This window comes from Furipterus horrens, unplaced genomic scaffold (genome assembly GCF_987537825.1).
Source record: "Furipterus horrens unplaced genomic scaffold, mFurHor1.1.pri manual_scaffold_1, whole genome shotgun sequence".
Taxonomy (NCBI): domain Eukaryota; kingdom Metazoa; phylum Chordata; class Mammalia; order Chiroptera; family Furipteridae; genus Furipterus; species Furipterus horrens.
In genome coordinates this window covers 57,586,374-57,607,168 of record NW_028327171.1, presented here as the reverse complement: position 1 = coordinate 57,607,168, position 20,795 = coordinate 57,586,374, and the positions used below count along the sequence as shown (strand labels likewise).

Below are 20,795 nucleotides of genomic sequence, written 5' to 3'. Positions count from 1 at the left end.
CTCACTTATAAGGTTTTGATATGAGTCTGCAAGCAATTGATTTATTATGGTCTCTGTGCAGTCAAACCTCTCTGCTAATAATAACGTGTATTTGCAGCTCCTCCCCAGCTTAGCATCACCACCTCAGCTCCACTGCTGATCACCAGGCATTAGATTCTCCTAAGGAGCGCGCAACCTAGATCACTTGCATGCACAGTTCACAGTAGGATTTGTGTTTCTATGAGAACTAATGCTTCGCTGATCTGACAGGAGGCGGTGCTCAGGTGGGGATGCAAGTGATGGGGTTTGGCTGTAAATACAGATGAAGTTTCACGTGCTCCCCCTCCACTCACCTCCTGCCTGGTTGGGGATCCCTGCTCCGAGGGTCTACTGCTTGGGGCCCACAGCAAGACAGAGAGAGGGTAGAGAATGGATCTGAAAAGATTAAGAGAGAATGCCCACTGCAACCTCAGATGTCAGGAGGAACATAGTTCTCCACTGACCCAGGACAATAGAGAGATGATAGGTGAAAGTCTGCTGACTTAATGCAGAAGGAGGACATGAATGATACCACTACTGAAATAGTCATCTAGTCAAACAAAATGTTACTCACACACCATGCCAATCTGTGTATGAACTAATTGCTTCTGGTGTTCTCTTTATTATTGATGGCAGAGGTTGATATGAAGGAAGTCTCTTAGCAGCACAAAACTCATAGATACATTTTTGGGGGATAAATCACAGTTTAGTATGAGACCATTGTACTGAGAGTCAAGATGCCCTGTTCTCTCACTACCTGGATTGTATAACTTGGCTGCTTGCCTTCTCTGAAAGCCAAATGACATGCTATAAAATGGAGAGGCTTGACTCCAAGAGCCTCTGGGTTTGGAATGTTAGGAGTTCTTTTGTTTATTTTTGTTTTAATTTTCCTAGACATTGATGTCATGCTGGATTCTTCCTTCACCTGTTCTGGGAAGTTAATCTTGCAGTAATGAGGAAGTCCACAATCTGAGGGAGACTGATAAAAAATATGATATGTAGAATTTTTATAATTAAAATTTACTATTTGGGGGCCAACAATTTAATTTTATTTGGATGACAGTGTCTCCCAAACATATCATATTTTTTATGACTTCTTAAATAGAGAGTACTTTAGACATCATTATGAAATGACTCATGATTATAAAATTGATGAGTGTACTCTGTTATAAACCAGCTCTAGTAACTATTAAAATATGAAGATCTATTTCCTCCTAAATTAAATAACCCCAAACTGCTAATAAGTTTGAGTGTCTCCACTTGCTTTTTAATAAATGCATCTTTCCTAAATTTTTTATAAAAAATTGAAACATACAGCAAAGTTGAGAGAATTTCATTGCACACACACACACCCAAAGCCTAGATTCTACTTTTCACATAGCACTGGACAATGCACTTGCTTTCTCACTTATCTGTGCATCTATGCATCCCTCTATCTACCTACCCTTCAATCTGCTTTATTTTTCTTATTTATTTCAAAGTAATTACAGATATTAGTATGTTTCTATCTAAACAATTCACCGCATACATCTTTAACTAGAGTTTAGTATTTCATATAGTTTCTTTTTGGGGGGTAAAATTTAGGTAACAATGACATACAAATTTTAGATGTACAGTTGCTGAGTTTTGACAAATACATACACTAGTACAACCCAAACCCTATTAAAATTTTATTTTATATTTTTCCTTTTCTTTCAATTTAAACAAAAATCACAGTAAAAAACACACAACATAAAATTTACCATCTTAACTATTTTAAGTGGAATTAAATATATTCATAATATTGTACAACTCTAAGCACCATCCACCTCCAGAACTTTTACATCTTGTAAAACTGAAACTCTACGCCCATTAAACAGTAACCCACTATTCACCCTTCCTCTCAGTCTCTGGCAACCACCATTCTACTTTCTGTCTCTATGATTTCGACTACACGTATTTTAATTAACTCATAAGTGGAATAATAGAGCATTTGTCTTTTTGTGATTAATTTATTTCAGTTAACATCCATTCAAAAAGGTTGATTCATATTGTTGTATGTCAAAACTTCCTTGCTTTTAAAATCTGAGTAATATTCCATTGTATGTATATACCACATTTTGTTTATCCATTCATCTGTCAATGGACATTTGGGTTGCTTCCATGTTTTAGTTATTATGAATAATGCTGCTATGAGCATAGGTGTACAAATATCTCTTTAAGACTCTGCTTTACAATCTCTTGGGTGTATATACAAATGTGGAATTATTAAATCATGGTAATACTATTAAAAATATTTTTTAGGAATCATCCTTGTTTTCCACAGCAGCTGTATCATTCTCATCAACAGTGCATAAGAATTCCAGTTACTCCACATCCTCACCAATACTTCTTACTTTTTGATAGTATCTATCCTAATGGGTATGAGATGATGTCTCATTGTAGTTTTGATTTGCATTTCCCTTGTGATTAATGATCTTCAGCATCTTTTTATGTGCTTATTGGTCATTTGTATATTTTCTTCTAATTGTTTCTTGTTTTCTTTTTAAATATATGTATATTTTTTATTTTGAGTTTTAGAAGTTCTATATATAGTCTGGATGTTTACCTCTTATCATAAATTATTTGAAAATATTTTATTTCATTGTATGGCTTACCTTTATAATCTGTTGATAACAGTTTCTGATGCACAAAATGTTTAAATTTTTATGAAATCTAATTTGTTTATTTTTTGTTTGGTTGTCTTTGTCTTTGGTGCCATATCTGAGAAATCATTGCCAAAAACAATTTCATAAAACTTTTGCATATATTTTTATGTCATAATTTTAGGGATTTAGGTATTAAATTTATGTCTTTGACACATTTTGAGTTAATTTTTGTATATGGTGTTAGGTAAGTGTCCAACTTAATTATTTAGCATATGGATATCCAGTTTTTTAACTGCCATTTGTTAAAAAGACTGTCTTTTCTATATTGAATGGTCCAACATACTTGTCAAAATCATTTGGCTATACATGTGAAGGTTTTTGTTGTTGTTTGTTTTTGTACTCTTTATTCTAGTCCATTACTGCACTGTTTTGATTACTGTAGTTTTGTGGTTAAGTGAATTTTACTCTACTTTACAATCAGTAAGTGTGAATCCACTAGGTTGTCCTTATATTTAAAGATTGTTTGGGCTACTTGGGGTACCTTGAGATTCTATATGCCTTTTAGAATGGGTTCCTATTTCTATAAAAATTGTCATTGGGATTTTGATAGAGATTGCACTGAATTTGTATGTTGCTTTGTGTAGTACTGACATATTAATTTTAAGACTTCTACTCCATAAACATGGGACGTGTTTCCATTTATTTGTTTTCTTTCAGCAATATTTTGTAGTTTTTATTGTGCAAATCTTTCATCTCCTTATTTAATCCCTAAATATTTTATTTGTTGTTTGCATGTTCATATTTTTTTATTTCTTCATGATTTAGTCTTGCTAGGTTTTGTGTTTCTTGAAATTTGTCCATTTTATCTAGTTTATCCAGTTTTTTGACCTACAATTCTTCATAGTACTTTCTTATAATCCTTTTTACTTCTGTAGAATCTGTGGTAAAGTCCCCATTTTTATTTCTGTTTTAGTAATTTGAATTTTTACTTTTATTAATCTAGCTAATTTTATCAATTTTGCTGATCTTTTTAAGCAACTTTTAGTTTTATTGATTTATTATTATTATTTTTCTATTTTCTACTTCAGTTATCTGTTCTCTAAATTTCATTCCTTCTGCTAGTTTTGGGTTAAGTTTGTTCTATTTCCAGTTCCTTAAATTGTAATATTAAGCTAATTGACTTGCAATCTTTCTTGTTTTGTAATGTAAACAATAAATAAATAGCTACAAACTCCTCCCTTAGCACTTCTTTCACTGTATTCTATGAGTTTTGGTGTGTTGTTTTTCTTTTCTAATTTTCCCTTTGATTCATTGGTTGTTTAAGTTTGTTGATTAGTGCTGGCCTGGTAATTCAGTTGGTTGGAGTGTCATCCCACACATCAACAGGATGTGAGTCTGATCCCTGGTCAGGGCACATGCCTAAGTTGCAGGTTTGATCCTCAGTTGGCTCAGTTGGGGTGCAACCGTTCAATGTCTCTCTTTCTCTCTCTCCCCCTTCCTCTTGCTCTAAAATCAATGAACATATCCTCAGGTGAGGATTAAAAATAAATAAATAAATAAAGAGCGTGTTGCTTAATTTCCACAGATTTGTGAATTTTCCAGTTTTCCTGAAAAATACATTGTGCTCAGAGAGCACACTTTGGATGACATCTATAATTTTAAATCTAATGAGACATAATTTGTGGCCTAACATATGGTCTATACTGGTAATGTCCTATATGCATTTGAAAAGAATGTGTATGCTATTATTGGATAGTGTTCTGTGTATGTCTGTTGGATATAGTTGCTTTGTTGTATTTAACTCCTTTAGTTTCTTGTTTATCTACTGTTAGGCTGCTCTATTCATTACTGAGAGTGGGGTATTAAAATTTTCAGTTATTACTGTGAAGCTTTCTAATTTTCCCTTCAATTCTGTCAACTTTTGCTTCATGGTGTTTTACTATTGTGAAATATTTATAACACAGGGGAACAATTTTTAACATAATTCCTGTTGAGTTCAATTAGTTAGCTGTTTTAGACTTAAATAGGTATGCTGATTTCAAAACTGCACTTAGTTTTCTTCTATCATGTCAAGTTTTTTTCTGTACAGCTTATCTTAATGCAACCATTCTAGGCTGGATTGAGCGTGAATTGCGGAAAGCACTCGTGCTCTCCTATTGGCTGAGAGCAAACCTCCCTCAAGTGGGGAGGGGTGGGGGACAACCTTGGAGACCAGCAACAGGTTGATACTTGTTTAGGCTATTCAGTTACACATGAGACAGTGTGGTGAGAGGTTGTGTGCCACTCTGTACAGTGAATCGTATTCCTAAGTGTAGTCTGAGTTCTTGTCTGTATACAACAAGTTAGCAGAATTTATTTTTTAAATGTATATATGTACTTATTTCCTTTCCTTCAGATCATGTCTGCCTCTGCTATTTCTCATCGTAAGTGCCTAAATGACCCTGATTCACTTTGTTATATCTGTGGCAGTTTCACCATTCCCAGTCAAAGGACAAACATTAATGCATTTGTCAGGAAAGACTATTTTCCATATTTTAAAGTAAAACTTAGTGATCAAGATAAGTCCTGGGCCCTTCACAAGGTGTGCAAGCAATGTGTTGAGAGTTATGGATGTGGATGAAGAGAGTACATGATAAATTGCCACTTGGTACACCTATCGTTTGGCGAGAGCCCAGGGATCATTCGAGTGACTGTTACTTTTGTATAGTGAAAATGTCAGAATATAACAAGAAAAATAAATGTAAAATAGAGTATCCTAGTCTACCATCAGCTATACACCCAGTGCCTCATTTAGCTGAAATCCAAGTGCCAGTTTTCATTGAACTACTCTCTTTTGAAAAACAGGAGTATGGTGAAGAACTAAGTGACAGCAACGTTGAAGATTTTGAAATTGAAGATGATTCAGTTGATAAGGGATTTGATCAGCATGAGTTGAATGATTTGGCACGAGATTTGGGACTGTCCAAAAAGGCTTCAGAACTCCTACCATCAAGACTGCATGAGAAAAACTTGCTTGAAAAAGGAGCTAAGGTATCATATTTTGATCAAAAGAAAGTGCATTTCTGCAGTACTTTTGAAGTGATGGTGTCTTTATGTATTGACATAACATACATGGTTTATTGGAGGAATTGGGAATTCTAATCTATAATGCAACTGAATAGCAACTGTTCATTGATAGCTCAAAGCAGAGCTTGAGGTATGTCCTCCTCCACAATGGTATTTATTTGGTGCAGTCCCAGTTTGCCATTCAGTTTGTTTTCATGAAGATTATGAAGACATAAAGAGAGTCATTGATTTGTTGCAATATCACAGGCACAATTGGATCATCTGTGTTGACTTTAAAATGATCTGCTTCCTTCTTGGTTAGCAAAATGGATACACCAAGTATCCCTGTTTTCTGTGTATGTGGGACAGCAAAGCTTGTGAGAAGCATTGGGTGGAGTTGAATTGGCCTCCAAGATCTGACTTCAAACCTGGTGATTCAAACATTCTCTATGAGCCATTTGTTGACAGAAAGAACATTATATTCCCACCTCTGCACATAAAACTGGGTCTCATGAAGCAATTTGTTTAAGCTTTGCCAACTGAAGGAGACTGTTTCAAGTATCTCATTTTGTCATTTCCTAGCCTGTCATTTGTAAAGATCAAATATTTTAATATGTATGTTTGGTAGCAGAATTTTATTACTTGTACACAATTTGACTTACAGTGATGATATATAGCCTTTATATGAATGAAATAACTCTAAATAAACAGTCTATTTAGGTAATTTTTTCTTTATTTTTGTTTGTATGAACATATTGTATGATTTTTGGGACAAAGGGAGGGTATCCTGTACCTTAAAAAGTTGACATGATAGAGAAAAACTGGATCTTTTTTGATTCAGATGTGAAAAGTTAGTCAAAAACAAGTGTCAGATCTAACTCACCGAAAATTGTGTTGCCCAGTGTAATTGTAATATCTTCTTTCCATATTGATATATAATGTCCTTTGTCTCTTATAAACTATTATCACTTAAAGTATCTTTTGTTTAATATTAATATAGATACCTGTGCTTTCTTTTGATTACTATTTGCATGGAATATCTTTTTCCATCCCTTTACTTTTATTCTATTTGCACCTTTGAAATTGTCTGGAATCAGTTTAGGAGCTGAGAAGCAGCCTTCTCCCAGACAGAAATTCTTGCAGAGGCCATTGTTCCTTATCTGAACCACCCACTCCCCCATCACCCCCCGAACCATAGAGCCAGCAGGTGGATGCCATATATGAAACTCCATTAACTTGGCTCATACTTTTGTCCCACTCTGGTGATTCCCTGAGGCCCTGCCCTGCCCAACTTTTGGGTCTACCAAAGCTGTTTCTAGTGGATTTTCCATATGAATGGTTTATCCTGGCCCATGCTTGAGATTTTCCTAAATTCTCTTAAACTAGAAACATCTGGCTTCAGTGATTCCTGTACCTCGTGCTGAGTTACTGCAGATCTTACACTAGCAGCAGCTTGTCTTAGTTCACAGCTTGGCCTTGCCTGGGCACCTCCAAGCCCAGCACAAGTAGCAGCCATCTACAAATCACTCTGTAGTTTATGCTGTGTGACCCCAGACAGAGCACAGGCAGTGGCTGACATTGGCTGTGCCAATAGCAATCAGGGCTCAACTACAACAGGTGGGTGTACATAGCCCACATGGTGGGCAAACCTTGAGTACCCATCTTGGGTGATAGGGGAAGCTGTGTCATGACCCTAGAGGACACCTACTATATCAGGCCACTCTATTAATCCTGGGAGATGTAGAAGCTCTATCTAATACATAGAAACAAACACAGAAGACTGTCAAAATGAGGAGACAAAGAAACATGGTCCAAATGAAAGAACAGAACAAGACTCCAGAAAACAAACTAAACAAAATGGAGACACACAATTTACTAGATGCAGAGTTAAAAACACTGGTTATAAGGATACTCAGGGAACTTAATGAGGACCTCAATAGCATTAAAAAAAATTCAGTCAGAAATGAAGGATACACTAAATGAAATAAAGAAAAATTTACAGGGAAATATCTGTACAATGGATGAAGCTGACAAAAATAAATAAAATGAGTCTCTTGTATCTAGTTGGATTATGTCTTTTTATCAATTCTGCCAATCTTGTGTTTTCATTGAAGAGTTTAACCCATGTACATATAAAGTAATTACTGATAAGGGGGTACTTACTTCTGTCACTCAGCTATTTGCTTTACATATGCCTTATAGCATTTTTGGCCCCTCATTGTCAGCATTACTGCTTTCTTTTGTGTTTAGATCATTTCTTTTACTGAAACATTTAAATTTCTTTTTTATTTCTTTTGTCTATATTTCATAGATATTGTCTTTGTGGTTACCATGGTATTACAGTTAGTAACATAAAATTTAACTCTCTAATTGAATTTTTATCAGCGTAACTTCAATTACATAAAAAAAAAACCTGCTCCTTTACAACTTCACCCCCCCCTTCAGTTGTTGATGTCACAAAACTATATCTTTGTATATTGTGTGTCACAATATATATTCTACTCTTTTAAATATATTAGTATCTTAAATTACATGGAACACAAAAATTAAAGTTACAAGCTGTTGTAATAATATTAGCTTTTATAACTGCTTTTGTATTTACTTTTTTTTGAGATGCTTACTTTTTCATAAGCTTTGAGCTATTGTCAGATGTTCTTCTATTTCAACCTTCAGGATTTTCTTGAGAATTACTCACATGAAAGTTCTAGTGGCAACAAACTTCCTCAAATCCTGTTCACTGGTAATGATTTAATTTCTCCCTCACTTTTGAAAAAGTTTTTGCCAGATTATGAGATTTTTGGTTGACACTTTTTCTTTACACTATATTATTAAAATTTGTTATGATATTATTATAGTAAGTATAATATTATTAAATTCCTATAATAATATATTATATCATTACTATATTTTAAAATTATGTAATGTTACTAAAATATTTTAAAATTATGTTTTTGAAAATTTTATTAAGTCGTGATGTAATTTTTAATTTTCTTTTTGGCAAACATGAATGTAAAACTTTAGCTTGAAAAAAGAAATGAAGCTTTGTAAATAACCTGGATGAAAACAGAAGTAAATATAAAATGTTTGCATAATAGAAAGACTTTAAAAAATCTAATTAAAAATAAAAATATTACGAGTTTTAAAAAAATTAGTTTTACAAAGAAATTTAAAATGATAAATAAACAAAACCACAATAATTTTTTTCCCATTCTTATCCCTCTCAAGTTTCTTTCTACAAATGTAACTACTCCCATCATTCTCCTTCTAAAGTCCCTTTGAGAAATTTATGTATATGACAGCATATGTATAAAATGTAATTATATATTACACATATCATAGTTACATATTACTTGTAATGTTTATGTGCTTGAGGCCATAATGCTGCTCAGACTTCTGAGTGTATAGTGATATTTCTATAATAGCAAATAATGACACATATCATATTTTATTCAGTTGGATAATAGCTTTTTGTCACAACCTAAGCGATTTATTTATTTATTTTTGTGACACTCACTTTATTACCGTGCTCTGGAACTGAAAGTACAATATCTCCAAGGTGTGCCTGTACAACACAGGCTCTGCTTATATATACAGATTATTTTATTTGTCATTACTATTATGTGAGCTGGATGACATGGAATGATTTCTCTATTTTTCAGAGAAAGCTCAGAGAGTTGGGGAAATGTATTTAATGTGATACAGCTTTAACTGATACAGCTGGGATTCAAATCCAGGTTTCTCTGACTCCCAGGCAAGGTGTTTCCCGACTCTGCAGGGTGCCTTTTTATAGGGAAAAAGAGTGGGTTTAAAGACAGCATCATGCACTGGAGCAGTTCATTCTTTCTGCTAATGAAATGTCACCTTATCACATATTAAGTTCATATATATATATATATATATATATATATATATATATATATATATATATATGGTCTGTTTCTGGAATGTTTTATTTTTCCCAATTTAATCTATTCATTTAATCCTTCATGAATATCATGCTGTTCTAATTATTGGTACTTTAGCTTTACAGTATGCTATAAAATATGGCAGAGAATGTCTCCTCTGCCTTCCTTTCCTTTTCTTCCTCTTGACATTTTTCTTGGTTATTTTTGCATATTGTCTTTTCCAGGATAAACTTGGAATCTATTCATCAAATTCCAAAAAGAATTTGATGGGACTTTTTATTGGGTTTATTGAATAACAAATCAATTTGAGGAGAATTGTCACTTTGCAATAGTGAATCTTTCTATGTAATAATATGGGGCATCTCTCCATTTATTCAATTCCTTTTTATGGCTTTTGGTAAAGTTTTATGGCTTTATTTAAGCTGGTTTTGCCCACTTCTTGTTAGCTTTATTCCTAGAGTTATAGTTTTGGTTGTGGACATGAATAAGGTATTTCCTCCTCTGAGATTTTGTAATTGGCTATGGCTGATGCAGTGAAAACCCCTGGCTGTCGTATGCTCTCCTAGACAATCACCTTCCCAAACATACTTGTTGGTTTTAATGGCTCTTCAGTGACCTATCCTGGGTTTTTTAGGTATGGAATCAGATTGTCTTCCCCATGATATTTAAGCGGTTCTTCCTTTTATACCTTTATTCCCCCACAAGCACCCTATAATCTATCTCATTGCCCTTATATCCTGTCTTGAACTGTAGTAATGTCAGTCTATTTTATTGCCTTTGCCAGATTGTCTGAGAGTAGTAATTGTCTTATTTATCCTTGTGCCATCTCTCCCCAAGACCCTAACATATTACTTAGACAACTTAATTTATTTAAGTATGGACTTAAAAATAGATATTCAGGTTGTTTTCAGATTGCTTTAGCCAATGCATACAACAAACAAATCAGTTTATTATTGGGCCACAAGTTTTCTTAAAAATTAGGAATTTATTTTTCTATGAAGAACTAAATACTATTAACAGAAGGCCTTCTAAGCAAATAACTTGGGGAAAAACTCAAAGGAGAATGATTAAACTATGGCTTTTTTCACTCAACAATGTAAGGATAAAAGGACTGAGGAAATTATTGCCAAAAATAAAAATTAATACCTTCAGCTTGGTGCTTGCTTCCAAGATGACCCAGAAAAGAAGGAACAACAGCGGTGGCCAGATGGGCCATGACTATGCACAGTCTATTCCCTGCACCAGCTGTGCCCAGTGAGTGCTCAAGGACAAGGCCATTAAGAAGTTCATGGTTAGAAACATATAAAAGGCCACAGGCATTAGGAACATTTTCAAAGCTAGTTTCTTCATTGCCTATGTGTTTCCCAAGCTGTATGTGAAACTACATTACTGTGTGAACTGTACCATTCACAGCAAGGTAGTCAGGATTCCTTCCTGTGATGCCTGGAAGGACAACCCCCCCACCACACACACTAATTTGGACCTGCAGACCCCCACCCCACCACAACTCCTTCTATTCCCAAGGCTAGACTGATAGGTTTCTTTGCTGCCACACCTCCCCCTGCCACCATTCTGACCTCTATGGTGATGGTAGGCTTCCAAATCCCCACTTTGGGGGTTAAATTACTACCGTTATTTATCGACAAAACCACAAAACTTTAAGACATTCACTTACTCAGTACCTGTTTCCTGATCTGTAAGATGAAATACAGTAATTTCATCTCTGACATTATGTTATGCTACTGTGATGTTGCCTATATCAGACCTGGAGTTTTATATTTTAGGTCTGAGTTCCACACTTCAAGCCAACTGCCAAGCTTGTTTTTTTGTCTTATCTGTACCCCAATTCCTGGCTGAAGCTCTTGCAGTCATTTGAACAAGACAACCCCACTCCTTAGAGACAGAGTGCATTGGGCAGACAAGGGGTTGTCGCTCATATCCAACCTGGGTCATGTCAGAATCCTTTTCAATGAAAGGTTACATGAAAACTTTCTGTGAAGCTTGGCTTAGGGCTGTGAGAAACTCTAGTCCAGTGTTTATATTAGGCAGCAGGACAAATAAGTAAGCAAAGAAACAAGAAGGAGGAGATCGAAAATGAGGAGGACAGTTGATGTACAGAGAGAAGGAGGCATGAGAAATGGGGAACTTTGGCTTGTGATAGCTTTCTGGTCCTTCATTTCGTCTTTTATGGGTTAGATGAATTCTCCACAGTGGTGTAAAAAGGATTCCTTTTCTTTCTTTTGATTATGCCCCTCCCCATACTTTTGGAGTTATAAAATTCAGGTTTGTTTCAGTTGATCATAGAATAGGGCATCCTAACTAACATGGGCAGATACAGAAAGACAAAACACTGGGAGAGGAGAGTGACTAGGATGGAGAAGGGATTCAAATCAAGATCGCATGAGGAAGATTACACAGAAAATTGTTATCCTGGATATTAGAAGACTTCAGGAGTGGAAAAGTGTTAACATTTGAAGACTATCATATAAAAAGGAAGAATATATACTTTTTTCTGTATGCCCCATGGGGTAGCCTTAGACATATGACTGATAGCCATAGAGAGGTAGATTTCAACTCAGATAAGAATCTTCTGAGTTGGCCCATAATGATTTGGGAGTTCCCTGATACATACTGAAATTAGTCAACTCAAGACAGATGTCCTTTGGTAGGTATAGTGTAGAGATAAAAATTTATGTACATGATTTGACTGTAAGAATTTAAATCTTATTTCAATTTATTCAATGGGTTAATATTTCCAGAAAACAATAACCCATTTCAGTTTGGACCTATTATAGTTTTATATATTTCATAACATCACATAACACTTGAGAACATATTATCTTCTAATGTTCCTTAATTGTTTTGTACTTGTAGGCTTCATCTTCTCAATCAGATTATAAAAATTCTAGATTTTAAGAATTCTTCTTGTGTACCTTGATAGAGATGCCCTAAATAATATTGTTTGAATTGAAATTGTTATAGGAATTTTTGCCAATGCCTTGGAAAAATACTGCACAATTTTTAAAAAGAAGTAATTTCTTCAAGAGATGCTGGCACTGTCACTATTTCACTTCCTTTATACTTCCTCAGAGAACACAAACTCTATTCATAAAATTACCCTTCAAGAAAGTTGCTTGCTTTAAATAATTGACATACTTGTGTCTTTGTCTGTTGAGCAATATTACAATGGTCAGTTTGCTCCAGAAGTAACATTTTTAACTATATGCTTTTGTCTTGGGTCTTTCAGAGTAAAGATAAAAGTCATTAAAGTTCAAGTTTATTTTCATTAACTCTCTTTAATTGAAGAAAGCTCTGCTATAACATTTGTATAACATGTGCTATATACACAAATGGAGATATATAAGTAACAGCTTCAAACACTTATGAATGCTTTCCACAAATGAAAATATAGCCTTGATTTAACAAGATTTGTGTGCTGACTATATAAAAGTGAATTGATATTTCTCTTTAAGTAACAGGATATAATTTCTGCCATATTTAAGCTGATTAAATGGATTAAATTTTGTGTAATTTTTTCCTGGGCCCTGTTCATTTAAAGTTGTCATTAAAATTTTGAAAATAAAAATAATTCATTGAGTATTTTTTATTTAAAGATACTAAACCATGAAGATAAACCAAGTCTCCTACCTAGTTAAAAATTCCAGACTCTTTCCTAATAATTACCACATTATCAGTATGATTTTCTGTATCATTTAGAGATCTATAAATTCATATAGAAAACTGTTTTGTTTCTATTTATGTAAATTTTGTCTATATTTTCCTATAACTTAAATTTCTACAATATTTTTGGGATTTGTTCCATATCTCAAAGTTTCCTATTTAGAAATTTAATACATAGAGAGTTAGTTTTGTGACTTGTGTGATGATTTAATTTATTTTCCACAAAGGGATAATAGCCAGGTTATTGAACATATTTGATTAAACAGTTTATCATTCTTATTGATGTAGAATGTTGTGATTATTTTTTATTAAATTCAAATGAATATACAAGTATATGTCTCAATCTTTTATTCTCCTCCATTGATACACTTGTCTTATAGTCACCAAAATAAAAATATTTTTAAATTTTATTATTTTATAACTTGTTTTAAAATTTTAAAGTATATTTTATTGATTATGTTGTTACAGTAGTTCCAATTTTATTTCCCCTTTGCTCCACTCCACTCAGTACCCTTCTTCACTCCAGTAATCCCACGGCCCTTAGTTCATGTCCATGGGTCGTGCATATAAGTTCTTTGGCTTCACCCTTTCCTATATTACTCTTAACTTCCCCCTGTCTATTTTGTACCACCCAATTATGCTTCTAAATCCCTGCACCATTTCCCCATTTTTCCCCCTTCCCCCTCCCAGCTGATAACGCTCCAAATGATCCCCATACCTATAATTCTGTTCCCATTTTGGTTTGCTTAGTTGGATTTTCTTTTTATTCTTTGGATTCAGTTGTTGATAGTTGTGAGTTTGTTGTCATTTTAGTGTTCATAGTTTTGATCTTTTTCTTAAGTAAGTCCCTTTGACATTTCATATAATAATGGCTTGGTGCTGATGGACTCCTTTAGCTTTACCTTGTCTTGGAAGCACTTCATCTGCTATTCCATTCTAAATGATAGCTTTGCTGGATAGAGTAATCCTGGTTGCAGGTTGCCTTTCATCACATTGAATACTTCTTGCCAGTTCCTTTCTGCCTGCAAAGTGTCCTCTGAGAAATCAGCTGATAGTCCTATAGGTACCTCCCTGTAAGCAACTCACCCCCTCTCTCTTGTTGCCTCCAGTACTCTGTCTTTATCTTTCACCTTTGGCATCTCAATCATGATGCGTCCCTCCTGGTGTGGTGCTCTCTGGGTTCAGCTCTCCCGGGACCCTCTGTGCTTCCGGGACCTGTATGTCCATCTCCTTCACAAAATTTGGGAAGCTTTCTTCATTTTTTTCAATTCTTGCTTCCTCATTCTGCACTGGTTGACTGTTTTTTTCTTCCTTATGTTCCAAATCATTGATTTGAACCCCGGTTTCTTTCCCTTCACCACTGGTTTTGTGTGGATTTTTCTTCGTTTCACTTAGCATAGCCTTCACTTCTTCTTTTATGTGTTTGCCATACTCAAGCATATCTGTCAAGCGTGTGAGCATCTTTATCACCAGTGTTTTGAATTCTGCGTCTGTTAGGTTGTTTATCTCCTCATCTATTAGGTTGGCTATCTCCTTGTCGCTTAGTTCTCCCACTGGAACCTTGATTTATTCCCCATTTTGAGCCATACTTCTCTGTCTTCTCATTCTGACAGGGTCCTGAGTTTGTTTGCCTCCACTGTTATTCCTGTTACATTGTAAGGAGTGGAGCCTTAGGGATTCGTCAGTATAGGGCGACCTGTTTCACCATGTTGTGGTGCTATATGTCAGGGGGGGGTCCGAGAGAGAACAATGCCACATTCCCAGCACTCACCCCCTTTACAGGCATCTCTCCCACTTCCACACTGGACTGGTGCCCCTCTAGCTGCCACTCTGGCCATCATTCCAAGAGTGAGTGGGTCTGGGGATGTTCCAAGACTGTGGGGTCCCTTTAAACAAGCGGACTCTGCTGAGAGACTGGCAGTTTCTGCCTCCACCGCAATACCCACTGGTCTACACAGTCAGAAGTAAAAAGGCTTGATTTTTCCCAGTGCTGGGACCATGAGCTGTGAGGTTCGGCAAGGAGCTGGGAATGCTCCCCAGGTGTCCCTCCTGACTTTTAAAAACATGACTGCACTTTCCACTGGCCTGCTGCTGCCACCACTGCTGCCACCACCCCACTGCATTCTCTCCGCCCATCCTACCTGTCTGGATGAGTATTTTTTCTTTATAGCTTTGTTTGCTGAACTTCCATGTAGTTTGATTTTCTGGAACTTCTGGTTGTTTCTAGTTTTGATGTAGTTGTAGTCCTTCTTAGTTGTGGAGAGAGATACAGCATGCCTGTCTAGGCCTCCATCTTGACTGGAAGTCCCTTGTTTTAAATTTTAGTAGAGCAAATCCTTTCTCATTTTTTTCTTCAAAACTTTTTCATTCAACTTCAACATTTTTGTTTTTGGATTATAGTTGGTAATGTTGACTTAAAAAAAAATTGGCCAAATATTTCTCCAGGAAAATGGATTTACTCAGGAAAAACAAAGAATTTCAACTTGGAATATGCAAACCATGTTTAAATCCAGGAAACAAAGGAGAGGAATACTCTTTTATGAATTTGGGTGGGGCTGTTGTAAACAAAAGAGTCCATGGAAGAAAATGAAAGTTCAAAGTGTAGTGACTTCTCACTGGCTGAGTTATGGCAACTTCCCATTGGCTGAGCTGTTATTGAACAAAGAGGAATCTTTTCTTCTTCTTGCTGAGGAACTAAGATAATATCACTTCCTGTTGAAGAGTCAAGGTACTTTATTTTTTTGTTGGGATCAGTAGTGTCTGGAATGAAATGTGTGTGAGAATTCTCTCGTCTAGCCTCCTGACTCCATTTTAAGTGGGGTTTATGTTTAATTTTCATAGTTTTTAATATGTCAAATTTTGTTTTAAAAAATGTGTTGCTTCTCATTGAGTTTGTATGGAGAAGTTCCATTTTTAAAATATTGAATGTTTCTCTAGGTCATATTCTGTATCTCCAATTATTTTGTAACTTTCTAATATTGTTCAGTTGAGTTTTATATTCTCATCAAATTTTTCTTCTTAAATGTATTGCTATAAAATTTTTAAAAATATATTTTATTGTTATTTTAAATGGATTTTTAAAAAATAATATATTTACTAAATGACTTTTATTACCACTGTATATGAAGCTCACCAAACTTATGTCTTTACTAAAGCTAGTTACTTGACTATATATTAATTCTACTTTAACACACTTTTTCCTTAGATTTGTTAAATAGAATAGCATATAGAAAAAGATAATTTCTTCCAGTAATTTTACCTGTGTAGTTTTTGTTTTTTGTTTTATTGCATTGACATATGTCATAGTTGCACATCCTATCTCCTTAAAAATTTCCAAATTTAGAATATAATCTAGTACCCTTTTTCCTTAGCTTCTTCGAGTCTTAATAGCATTTCTGAAACTCAACATAGAGCACATATATTTTTCTACTCTGGAACAGCTTATATAACACAGGATGTATCTGTTTCTTAAGGTTTGGTAGAACTTGCCAGTAACACCTTGCATTATTATGTATGATTTTAAAAGAGTTTATCTGTGCTCTTTATTTTTCATAGTGAGAACATTGCTTATTCTTCATGAGACAAATTTTGTATTTTTCTAAAAATGGTGATTTTTGGTATAATTTGAAACAGTAAGTTGTAAAATGGTACTTAAGCTTTAAAAAAAAGAAGGACCTTTGAATGTAGTTAGGCCTTCTGTATAATTCCTAAATTGTTGATGAGGGAAGTCATTGGGAGGTGGTGACCATCAGTAGACCCATGAGCTGACTCAAGCAATTGAGGTTCCTCACACCCTTCTACATTCTTGGGATATATGTTCTGCCCACGATTCCTACAGCAGGAGCCATTTCAAGAACTAAGCTTTGAGAGAACAGTGTGTTCTTGAGACAATCTGAATGGCATATATGACTGAACCCAGTTAAGGCCTCTATATAAACTTTAATATTCTGGTGGGTGGATGTGGATATCTACTCATCTTGCAGTCACCCAAGACAAACCTTGTATACTTGTATAAGTAAGTCTCCTTGATTATTGAATCTGTCACCTACAAATCTGGAGTGGTCTGCCTTTATCTTTGGCCTCTCCTTGCTCTTCATATGCAAGGGTCACTTTGCAAACCAACAATTATTTATATGTTTCATGTCTTTATTTTTATTAATCAAATTTGCTGAAGGTTTGTCTATATTATCTAGTGGACTACTAGAGTTGGCTTGTATTCCAGGAGGTTAGCATCACATTCTCTGTTTCTCACTCTTACACTCTCTTTCCATACCACATTTACTTTTTACCCACTCACCTTCCCTTTATCCTCTTCATTAAAAAAAAAAAAAAAAAAAAAAAACTTTCTATGTAAGAATATGGGACTTAATTGGGCCCAATATCTATGAAAACACACCTCCACCATCCACCCAGCAGCACTTTAAAATATTTCTAGCAGTCTTTAGATTCCATCTATAGTAGCTTGAAAGTAGGAAGTGTAAAATTTCCTTTATGGTTTATAGAACTTTTTTTTTTAAGTTGTGTATTTTTTGAATTGTTCTGAGTGAATCACAATAGTTGGAAATTTTAGTTAATTATTCTCCAAATAGATATTTAAACCTTGCTGCTTCTATTATTTTCTCTCTTATCTCTTCTTGCAGATTAGTTTCGTTTGTTTCAAAGAAATGGCCTCTTGTATTTCTGGGACTTTAGTCACTATCTTTACTATTTTTCTATTGAAACTTACGCCACAAAACAGTTTAACTAGGATTTATAACCGTCGTTGCTAGCATTACCACAATAATTTTGTGTTTTTATTAATTCCAGATGTCCTATATTGTTCCAAATATGAAATAACTTATTTATGATAACTAATAAATATTAGATTAAATTAATCCTCCTCTAAAACATGTTAAACTTCATCTGAAACAGTCAAATCCACAGACAAATGGATAATTTTTCTTCTTCTATTATTGTAGTTGTTAAGAGAAAAGTCTTCAAAACATGCTACACAATTTTCAATTTTTACTTTTAAAACTTGTGTGATAAAGATAAGATGTGTCTTATTGTTCATAAATTATTATAGTCATGTGTTTTTGATGTTTAAAGGCTTTTAATGTTTTAATAATAGAATGTACTATTTATCTTAAATTGTTAGCATCATATACTTTTTAGTAAAGGGTGGTTTGAGTTCTACTTGTTTTTTTATTTTTCTACTTTTCTAGAGCAAAAGAGACCATTTAATATGATAATAAATCTTCAAAGTAGACTTTATACAAATATGTGTGCAGGTTGAGATAACATTCTAGGCTTATTTCAAATTTTAACTATCTTAGAAAAGAACTATTAGTTTCACATAATCTCACATAAAATAACACTAGTAAGAACTCTTTGTTTTTTGTAAAATAATTTCTAAAAAATGTTTTGGGACCTAAATTTGCTTTATATGTATCAGCACATTGGTTCCTTACACCACCTTTCCATAATTCAGTTCTAGCATGTCCTTTACTAAACATTAAAATACTGAAGGGACATTCAAGAAAGAAGGCCAGAGGTGTTAGCTAACAGCATACTTTTTGGAAACACAGTTTATCTTTTTTTTTTTTTTTTTTGATTGATATTGCTCAGTCCTGTAACTGATTTTATGTAAAAGAGATGGTTCTCAAAGTCCTCACAGGTTGTACTGGTATTTTCAGTTGGAGAATGTGGAGCCACACACTGGTTGTCAGAACTTTTCCAATCTAGACTCTCCCAGAAGGTCCAATGTTTCTTGCTATCCCATATGATCCAACCACCATAAATTAAATAATGACTAAATGGTAATTTCCATGCTATCATGAAAAGTGGTGGTAAGTGTCAGAACATGGTGGTCTAGTCGGTGCGATTGGTGGGAAGGATTGCAGCTTCTACTGCAGCTGTGCAAGCTCTGCACACAAAGGCTCCTCTCTCCAGTACAGTTCCCTTGGGGGCATCTTCGGCCTACACTTCCCATTCATTCATTGTCAAAACATGGCAGTGGTTGGACTACCCGCCTGGACTTTTGACATATGCATATGAGACCTATGCAAATTAACCAAGGTCCCAGCTTCCCCCATAAGAAATAAAAATGGGCTTTGCTTGTTTCCAGAAGAAATGTTGATGGACTTAGCGTGACATGTAGACTGGGAAAAAGCAGGGAAATGTAAATAACTTGTTGAATGTGTTGATGGGTAAAACTCACCCTAAACAAAATGTATGTCTGAAAAAGTGTGGAGTCAGTACCTGCAGGTGTATAAGCAGGAGGCAATTCCTCTGGGCCCTTCTGCATGACTTGGAGTTTCCCCTTCCCCTTCCCCTTCATTCTCTCCCCTTCCCCCTTTCCGTGTTCTTCTTTTCTCCTTCCCTTGCTCCTGTGGGTCCTCAAGGTAGACTGGGAGTTTCCCTCTTACCTCTAACCCCTATTCCTCCATCCCACCAATAAAGCTGGTGTAAAAACCTAGACTGTCCTGTGGGTGATTTCTCAGAGCAAAGGCAGCCTGACAGTAAGATCTTCCCCATGTTTGGTTCAAGAAAGTTGAGAGAGAGAGAGAGAGAGAGAGAGAGAGAGAGCAAATGAACTTATATAAATGGGAGCAAGAATATGTACATATTAACAAGGGTGAGTAGTAATCAAGGAAGGGTTTTCTGAATAAGAAAAACATGAGAAAATAGGTATCTTGTTACCAACCTAGCTCTTTCTGATGTTTGAAAGTCTAGTCCATAAAGCTTACAATTTTCTCCTGTCCATCATCAGAATTACACCCTCAGCTCAAGAAATGCTGAGAGCCTTGTCAGGTCTCTTTTGGGGTGGCAAGCAATAAACAATGCATTAGAGGTGGAAATAAATGGAGAGCTGCTCAAAATATTGCTAACAGAACTTGTTCTATTTATAATAAAACTTATAAAATTTAGCCCAGATGATATAATATTAGAATACTTCAGAATCACACTGGCCACACTGTAACGGCAAATATGAAGGGTATGTTCTCACTGAATCCAGAACCTTGTCTTGTTTCTGCATCATTTCATTCTTTTAAAGACAGAACAATGTTGCCTTAGCAACAGAAGAAAAATATATGCTGGACATACCTGCTGTTTATCCTGCATCATTTCAAAATACCGCTTGATTATGCTGGCATTCAAAGTGATTCTTAATTTAATGAATATATAATTTTCACAGATCTGCTATAAAAAGATCTTTTTAAATTAACTTTTAAGATTGTAGATGGTTAGGTGTGGAAAATAAATATCTACTGTTAATGAAATATATTAGCCTAATAACTGCCTGATTGAAATTTAGATGTTTATATAATGAAGTCTGGACCACAAAGATAGCAAAATCATACTTATTACCCACATTCAACCAAAAATATCAATAAAATATTTAAGGGGATATAATAGGATATATTTAGTTTCTTTAATTATGTATTAAGCTTCATGCCATGTACTTCAATGACCCAATTAATATAATAGTGCTCAGTTCATCTTTAGAGCTAAGCAGGCCTAATCATGTAAAGTCACT

At 34.8% G+C, this 20,795-nt stretch overlaps 1 pseudogene; it reads left to right on the top strand.

Moving 5' to 3' along the window:
* The first annotated feature begins 10,766 nt into the window (after window positions 1-10,766).
* On the top strand, window positions 10,767-11,129 carry LOC150021154 (small ribosomal subunit protein eS26 pseudogene; annotated as a pseudogene).
* Window positions 11,130-20,795: the final 9,666 nt, after the last annotated feature.